The 9,066-nt window shown below is 45.2% G+C and overlaps 1 pseudogene; it reads right to left on the reverse strand.

Annotated features, from left to right (window-relative positions):
- Positions 1-352: 352 nt before the first annotated feature.
- On the reverse strand, positions 353-1,384 carry LOC124648799 (annotated as a pseudogene).
- Between the last annotated feature and the right edge of the window lie 7,682 nt (positions 1,385-9,066).

Here is a 9,066-nt window from a genome sequence, read left to right on the forward strand (position 1 = left end):
CTAAGTTTCTTGTGTACACAACTGCAATATGTATCGTACAGAGTATTGTGGAGCAATGTTGGGCCTTGGTTTTGTGGCCAGCAATGGAAATTAGTAGGTGAAATATCGCCTCCGATCTCCAATTTTCGTTTTTCTGAGGTAGTGTGGCTTGAAGAACCATGCATACACTGTATGCCTTCGTCATGCCTGTGCAACATAAGGTTGCCTTCTTATTTTGCAATGTAGAGGAATGCATTCAAGGGATGTCCCCGATTCAGAATCACCAAACGGGTAGTACTAAAAAACTATTTGTGGAGAAGTCTAAGAAAGTATAAGTGGAAAAAATAATTTAATCTGTTCTAAACCAGGATCCTCAGATACAGTTGATATGCCTTGAGTTACATGCATATTTGGCCCATATACCATCCTGAAGCATATCTGTTAAGCATTTCCTCCATCTCTCTGCCTGAATCTTGATGCCCATATACCTGTGAAGATTCAAACCAGTAGTGTTACTTGAGTTCATATAGTATATCAGTATAATTACAGTTTGCATAAGCAAGGTGAGACATTGAGTTTACCTGCCGAGCATCATGACGGTGGCCTGCGGGTTGGTGCCTGGGGAGTACCTGAAGGTGGAGCTGTCGATCACCCTGAGCCCCTGCACCCCGAACACCCGGTAGTCGTCGTCAACAACGACACCGACCCGGTAGTGCCAGATGGTCATGATGGTCTCCCTGCAGTACTGTTCCGGCGAGCGTGGGTCGTTGACGTGTCGCGGCAGCAGGTTGACGGGAAAGTTGGCCGAGTCGGTGAAGATGGACTCGACTGACGCGTTGGTGTAGGTGAAGTTAGAGAATGAGTGCGACTGGATCACCCGCTCGATCGTCTGGATTCCCTGGACGTAGCGCTCCACGTCCTCCGCCTCCTGGAAGTAGTTGAACGTCACGGCCGGGTTCGGGCGCGGGTCGGTGTTGCGCAGCTCGATGTGGCCGTAGGACACCGGCCCGAGGATCTTCTACAGGATGAAGCCGTCCCGGAACGCCTGCCTGTCTAGCCGCCGCATCGCCTCCGCCGCGCGCTGCAGCGCCTCCGGCGTCCTCTGCCAGGGTGGCAGCGTGCCGAGCTGCCCGGTCTGAGGGGAGAAGAGGCCAAAGTTGGCGAGGCGGCGGGCGCCGTCTGAGACGGGGATGCCGAACTCGGAGCCGCTGACGCCCTCGATGAAGCTGCCGGACTTGGTTATCCCGACGACCTGCACGAGGGAGAGCCCCACCGGCACGGACGACGGGATGAAGACGGAGTTCATGGGGTTGTCGGCGACGCCCTGCCCGACCATGGGCTGGTCCACCAGCACCTGGATGCCGTGCGCCTCCAGGTGCGCCTGCGGGCACACGCCGCTGAGCATCAGTTGTGAAGTGCGCCAGCTTTGGTTTGTTTTACAACAAATGAAGTCACGAAGCTTGTGTTCCAAGATTTCCCAAAGAGAGATGTGTGTGAGTACTGGCTACAGAAACAGAAACGGTGTTGGGGTAAGGCATATATGCCGATTTGTAATTCGTAGTGTTGTTCAGTTGGTTTGGCTGTATTTTTTCTTGAGAACTGAAGGAGTCAGTGTATTGCAAGTGTATTGTAAAGTGTAGTGCATATATTGGTGTGGTTTCAAAATTTGAAAAGTGTGCTCCTGGCCAGCTGTGTGGTTGACGACGTTAGGTTGATCTGTTTGAAGATTGTGCTCTCGCTTGTCCATCTAGTGTAATATGTAGTATATCGGACGGCTGCTGGGGTGTGCATAGCTAGCCACCATGGTAGCCCACTATTTTGGATATATATATATATATATATATATATATATATATATAGGGTCGCACTATTCTGAAACCAGTGCTCAAAATAATATTCTGAGCACCAACGAACCTATAAGGACGTGATCCTCGCTGGAAAATCCCACCGAACGGTTCCACATAAAAAAGTGAACCACGCCCCACCTGCTACCTTTCCCCTCCCTGTGACTTCTCTCCATGGGCACGGCCACCACGCCTCCCAACCCGCCGGCCAGGCCCGCCCCCTTTCCCGGCTGGACCGCCGCCGCTGGCTAGGATGCCTCCTTCCCCGGCCAGCCCGCCGCCTTCCCCTTCCTTCGGACTCCAGCCCCACTACTTTCCCCTGCCGCTGGTCGGTGTCCCTGCTTCCGAGAGCTCCGGTCGCACCGCCGGCCGCCGCCCCCTCCCGCATCTCCGGTATTCCACCGCGCCGCCAGCCTCGACTCCAGGAAGCGCAGCCGCCGCCTTCGCCGCCCCCAGCAACCCCTGCAGCCGCCTTCCCCGCCCCCGGCGACCCCCACCGCTGTCCCCAGATACGGGGTCAACTGCCGCTGCTGCTTGGAGAGGTCGCCCGCCGCCGCCTCAGAGGTCCACCGCGCCGCCATCTCGCGCGCTCGCGCACGCGCTGCCGCTGTAGGGCTCGACACCGCCACCATCTCAAGGCGCGCTGCCGCCCGGAGGGCCCTTGCGGCTCCTGGTTCCTCTCGCCACGAGCCATCAGGCCTGCTTCGGTGCTGCTGCTTTTCCCTGCACGGCACCGGCCGCCGCCTCTCCCCGACCTCCCGGGACGCTGTCGTCGGCAACATGGCCGCTCCAGTTCTAGCGGCGTTGCTATTTTCTAAAAAAATTATCTTTGTTTATTAGCTCGGGCAGTACAAGTAGTTGAAAAAAAGAAGTCCAAGCACAGCAAAAAGAACACAGCACCACGAAGAAAAGATAGTGCAGGTAGTAAGTAGTTCGATTCAGAACTGAAATTGCAATTACAGAAGATGTTCAGTGATCCATGCACTACAAGCTGTCACAATTGGAAGCCCAATCTTTGAAACTGACTGCCAGGTCTTGAAACAAGCTGTCGCAATTGTTGATCACAACTACAGGAGCCAAATACAACGAGACCAAAAGCTATCAGCTGGGATTGATGCCGGGAAATTGCATGGTCCGTCCCATAGAAAGGTTGGGCGCCGCTAGCTAGGAACATGCTTCGCGGGGCGCCGCGTCCCACAAAGCTCTCGTTTCTCTCTGTATAAGACTGTAGGAGTGCAGCGACTTTTTTTACGAAAGTAGAGGAGTGCACTTGAAGGCAGTGTACCTGTTCATCAAAGAGAAGTACAGATACATTACAAGTCGATGAATTGATAAATCCTCCCATTGAATGCCCCGGACAACAGGTAGCAGGAAGCAGGGCGTCTCTTAAGCTGCCGAGCCGTGCTAAAAGGGAAGCCGCCGAGCTGTGCTAAAAGCTTGCTGACGGCGCCCATGTCAACCTGGGCGATGGGGCTGGACCAGGCACTCACGCCGGTGGCTCCCCACGACGACCATCATCTGTGCCACGAGCCTATCCTTGTTGCCGTCAGCATTGGGCGGCCGCACTTCCTCTGTTCCATGACTCTGAATTCGTTCATGTTGCAGTGTTCGTTTCTTGTTCGTGTTTTATCTGAACTTCTGAATAGCATCAACGTGAAATTCAGATAAGCATCAATTTAGACTTCAGATGTTCCGTCACACGAACGTCCGACAATGGCAACGGCCGAGTTACTCGTCCAATTCCCCTCATCCTCTCTGTACTCTGTTAATCTATCCTTGTTTGTTTTTCCAGTATCAAGCTACATCGTTTTTTCAAGAAGTGTATAAGGTTTTAGAAAGTATACTGGTTGAGCTGATGGCTCCCGACCATGGCCGACTTCAATTTGATTCAATCCACTGAGTGCTTTTCCTGCTTCTTTAATCTCTCTGTCTGTTTCTCTCGGTACAGGTGGTTTCAAGGTAGAGGGAAGTGTTGCTGTCTATAAACAAAAAGTGCAACCCGTTTATACAGGAAGTACAATTGTTCTGCTCGTGGATAAGTATATCATCTGTAACTACGAACTAAAAAAGTTTTATATGGGAATTGCTCCTTCAGCACCGGGCAGTACACATGGAAAAAAAATGAAATCACGGAAACTCGTTGGGAAGTGTAGGAATTTTTTAGATAGTTATTTGCAAAGAAGTACGAGATAGCATAAATGCATAATAAAATACATGACAAATGTTAGGGAAAAGATTAAAAAACTGTGTACTCTTTGCTGCAATATAATTGTTTTGACAAAGAATGTACGTGGGTACTTCTCTAATTTGTTTCTCATTGATATTTTCACTAGACTCGTGGAGTAGGTTGCAGAAGTTGCCATTACCGATATATTTCCCTAACTTGTGCGTCTAAGTGCATAGGGCCAAAACGAGCAGTACATTGTTCAACAAAAAGATAGCACCCACATTCGATTGTGGAGCAGTACACTGTTTTATAAACGCTAGCACCCACTATTTTACATCTCGGCAGTTAACTTGTATATTGCCTGGTCAACGTCTTAGACTAGCCCGAGCAAGCTCCACCCTGAACCATTGGCACCCTCGATGATGTTGTCTCACTGCCGCTGAAGCTCCTCCACCGCTACCCCGATTTGTGTAGGCTTGGATACCTCGATTTCATTTTTGTTGTAGCTACAAATTTTCTCTGTGGTGTTTTAAAATTATGGATGATTAAGAAATCATTTGGGCAATGAAATTTTTGTTCCTAAAAAGACATATCTTTGCTTGGAATTACTAGAAATTGGTAGAGGGAAGTATTAGCGAAGAGAAGTGTAAGACCTTGCTACTAGGAAGTACACCTCCCGCTCAAAAAAATAAATCCAAAAGAAAACAATCTTCTAATTGTATGCCCATGAGAGACTCAAACTAGATCCCGAGAAGTTCACATACTCTTAATAGCATATTACATATTATTTATATTGGCATATCACACCATGGGTACAAAAGAAAATTGTCATTCTTGTGTCAAATATCCTCTTTGATTTGCAGCTACAATCTAGGAAATTCAAAAACACTAATCTGCCCCCACTTTTATCCGGTCTCTATCAAATACTCCGTGTTCTAGCTATGAGAAGTACTTTTTTTCTATCTTAATTTGGTATGATAAATACACAATAGTCATTTAGAGAAGTTCAACAATGTAGTCAGACAAGTACAACAATTCATCACAAAGAAGTACCATTACTCGTCACAAAATAAGTATAATTATTCATCGCGGGAATTACACATATTTGTTTCAAATGAGTAAACAAAATATCCATGAAGTGTAGTCAAAAAAATACAAATGCTTGAGTGTGAAGTATTTATTAATCACGGGAAGTACACATATTTGTTTCCAAATGAGTAAACAACTATTCATCCGCGGGAAAGTTCAAATACTTGACGCTGAGAAATACAACCATTCAACTTGATCAGTATGCCCACTTAATATAGGAAGTACAATAAAACAAACAAAATCCAAATATCGAAGAAGATCCCATCATCCACTTAAATATAGGAAGTACAAGAAAATCGACAAAGTCCAAATGTATAAAGTAATCCCCTCATTTGGGAGGAAGTTCAAATACTCGATGATGAGGAGTACAACCATTCAACACGAGCAGTACAACCACTTATTATCAGAATTACAAGAAAACCGACAAAATCCAAATCTAGAAACATAAAATAATCCCATCATACGCGAGGAAGTTCAAATATTTGAAGACGATAAGTACAACCGCTCGACACGAGAAGTACACCCACGTAATATAGGAAGTACCATAAACCAAGTAAAAAAACAAGTGTAAAAAAAATCCCATCATCCGCGAGGAAAAGCAAGCAGTGATCCCGAGAAGTACAACCATTCGACACGAGCAATACAACCACTTAATATAGGAAGTACAAGAAACCCGACAAAGTCCAATGTAGGAAAAACAAAATAATTCCGTCATCTGCGAGGAAGTACGAGCACTGATTCCGAGAAGTACAGGCGAAGACAACAGGAAGTTCAAGCGGTAATTACATGAATTAAAAGTGTTCAAAGAAAATACCCTCACATAAGTTCACATAGCAAAAAAACAATAATAATCCCATCACCCGTAAGGAAGTTCATATACTTGACAATGAGAAGTACAACCATTCGACACGAGCAATACAAACACTTAATATAGGAAGTACAAGAAACCGGACAAAGTCCAATGTAGGAAAAACAAAATAATCCCGTCATCTGCATGCGAGGAAGTACGACCAGTGATTCCGAGAAGTACAGGCGAAGACAACATGAAGTACAAGCGGCAATTAAATGAATTTAAAGTGTTCAAAGAAAATACTCCCACATAAGTTCACATAGCAAAAAACATAATAATCCCATCACCCGTAAAGAAATTCATATATTTGACTATGAGAAGTACAACCATTCGACACGAGCAATACACCCACTTAATATACGAAGTACAAGAAACCCGACAAAGTACAAATGTAAAAAAAGTAAAATAATCCCGTCATCCGCAAAGAAGTACGAGCAGTGCTTCCCAAAAGTACAGGCAGAGACAATAGGAAGTACAAGCGGTAATTACATCAAGAAAACACTCCCACATAAGTTCAAATTGCAACATTGTGAAGTTCAAATATTAAGATCCGGGAAGTGCAGAATCTCTTAAAATAGAATATAGGGACAATCTAACATTATCATTTTGAAGCACACATGCTAGTTTTTGTAAAACACACTAGTATCGAAACATTTCCAGGAAGTACAACCATGAAGGCCAAGCAAGTACAAGGACATGTCGTGGGAAGTTCAGATGCGCGTGGTTGTGCTGAGCATTTTGTGTGGCCATGGACCTCAAACGAACACCGTATGAGAAACTTATAGTAATTTTACTGAACACTTTCGTGAAACAGCGCCGAGAAGTACAACCACATTTCCCTAGAAGTGCAAATTCGTGTCGAGGGAAGTTCAATGCTCTGTTTTTACGGGGCGGAAATCTATTGTTCAAATCTCATCGATTTGATCACCAACCACTTCAATCATTGTCACCAAAAGCTTTATATGGTAGAGTATATGTCTAATTTCATTACCTACAACATTTTACAACAAATAAATGGATCTAATCTATTAAATTCAAATTGTTATCGCACAAACTATACCGGAAACATGATTTCAAAACTTCTAAAATTACTTTAAAATTGTTTGGAGTTGGCAAAAATGGTAGATACGAAAAAGATGCGCCATTTTGAGACCTTTCCAACCGTATATCATTTGCATTGTTTAAGTATACCGCATGAAAATCGCGGGGAAAATCATTCGGTTCCCGTCACATAAAACAGGCGGACAGTAATTCGTGTTATTCTATTCAACTATAAGGAATTAGAGAAAACAATTGGAATAAGAAAGTTGCGTCTAGTCCATAGCTTTCCAACGCCATATCATTTGCATCATTCCGATATACGGTTGAAACAAATCATCCAAATTACTGTCCGCTCGTTTTTTGAGTACGTCCGAATTTCGGTATTTTCAAAATTGTTCAAAAACTGTGAGGATTTTGAAAAAGTTGCGCAATTTCATTATCTTTCCAACGGTATATCATTTGCACAGTTTCGATAAGCGATTCAAAAACCGAACTAAAAGTTAGTTTTCTTACCATATAGAAGCATTTTCGTATTTTCAAAATTAAATTTAAACCGTGCAAAATCTTTGAAAAGTGTGAACATCAAAAAGTTGCGGTTTTTCATTATCTATCCAACGGTATATCATTTGCATACATCCGACAAATGGTTGGGAAACGCGAAGTAGAATCAGTAGCTCTGAAGAAAATGGGAAGTTTAGGTAAGTTCGACAGAAAGTTGAACCCTGTTATCCGGGAAGTACAACCTTGTGTCCAGAGAAGTACAAGTCGGTGCTCAGAATATTATTCTGCAACCGGTTGCGTAATAGTGCTGGTATATATATATATATATATATATATATATATATATATATATATATATATATATAAAACCGGTGCTCCTAGGTGCCCGGGCACCATACGTAGATACGCGTATTTTTGCTTTGTAGTACACATACTCGAGGGTATACATACCTAAGTTACACATACCTAAGGTATACATACCTAAGATATGCATACTCAAGTGATACATACCTAAGGTATTGCATACCTAAGGTGTACGTACACTGATACGTGTATATATATGTTAGGTATGTGTAACTTGCATGTGTGTATGTTAAATATGTAAATGTTAGGTATGTGTAACTTGTATGTGTGTATGTTAGGTATGTAAACCTTAGGTATGTGTAATTTAGACACGTACACTCCAGGTATGTACGAAATACACGTTTGGTGCCCATGCTCCTAGGTATATATATATAGGGTTACACTATTCTGAAACCAGTGCTCAGAATATTATTCTGAGCATCTCCGGCCCCTATATAAGGTTTCTGGCCGAAAGGCCTACTCCGACCGAGCCCCCCCCCGCCCCGACCAAAATCCACCTGCCTCGATCCCGCCCCGCTTCCACCCCGTCCTCCGCCGCCACCCCGCGCCCGCCCCCCGCCTCCACCCCGCCTCCCGCCTCCGGCGCCGTCGCGCCTCCGCCCCGCCTCCACCCCGCCTCCGCCCCGCCTCCGGCCTCCGGCGCCGTCGCGCGGCGACGGAGCTCGCGCGGAAACCGACCTCGCCCGGCGACCGATCTCGCGCGGCAACCGAGCTCGCGCGGCGACTGAGCTCGCGCGGAGCGACCGAGCTCGCCCGAGCACACGGGATCTTCTTCTCCGGCGAGCCAAATTCTTCTCCGGCGAGTCTCTTGAGGAATCTCTGAAAAATTTTCAGCTCTGGAATCCTTCTCTGCAAATTCAAGAAATCCAAAGCAAATGGATCATCCAAAATCTAAGAAGATGCAGATTCGACGGAAAAGAGTTGAAGATGTCGTTCCTACAAGATCTTCACCTCGATTTGCTCACAAATCTACTTTGCTCTCGCGATAAAATAAGGGAAACTTGTATATCTGCAGCAGTTACACCTTTGAAACGAAGTACATCTGAACAAAATGAGGTGAGACAATGTTGTACAACTAGAAACTATAATCTTGAACTGCTCAGTGTACTTCTCTGCGTGTACTTGCTCTGCTCAGTGTACTTCTCTGCTTGTACTTGCTGAATATTGAAATTGTACTTATTCTGTATGCTTATTGTACTTCTCTGCTTCTACTGCAACTCCAATACTTCTCT

This window comes from Lolium rigidum, chromosome 4 (assembly GCF_022539505.1).
Source record: "Lolium rigidum isolate FL_2022 chromosome 4, APGP_CSIRO_Lrig_0.1, whole genome shotgun sequence".
In the NCBI taxonomy this organism is placed as follows: Eukaryota; Viridiplantae; Streptophyta; class Magnoliopsida; order Poales; family Poaceae; genus Lolium; species Lolium rigidum.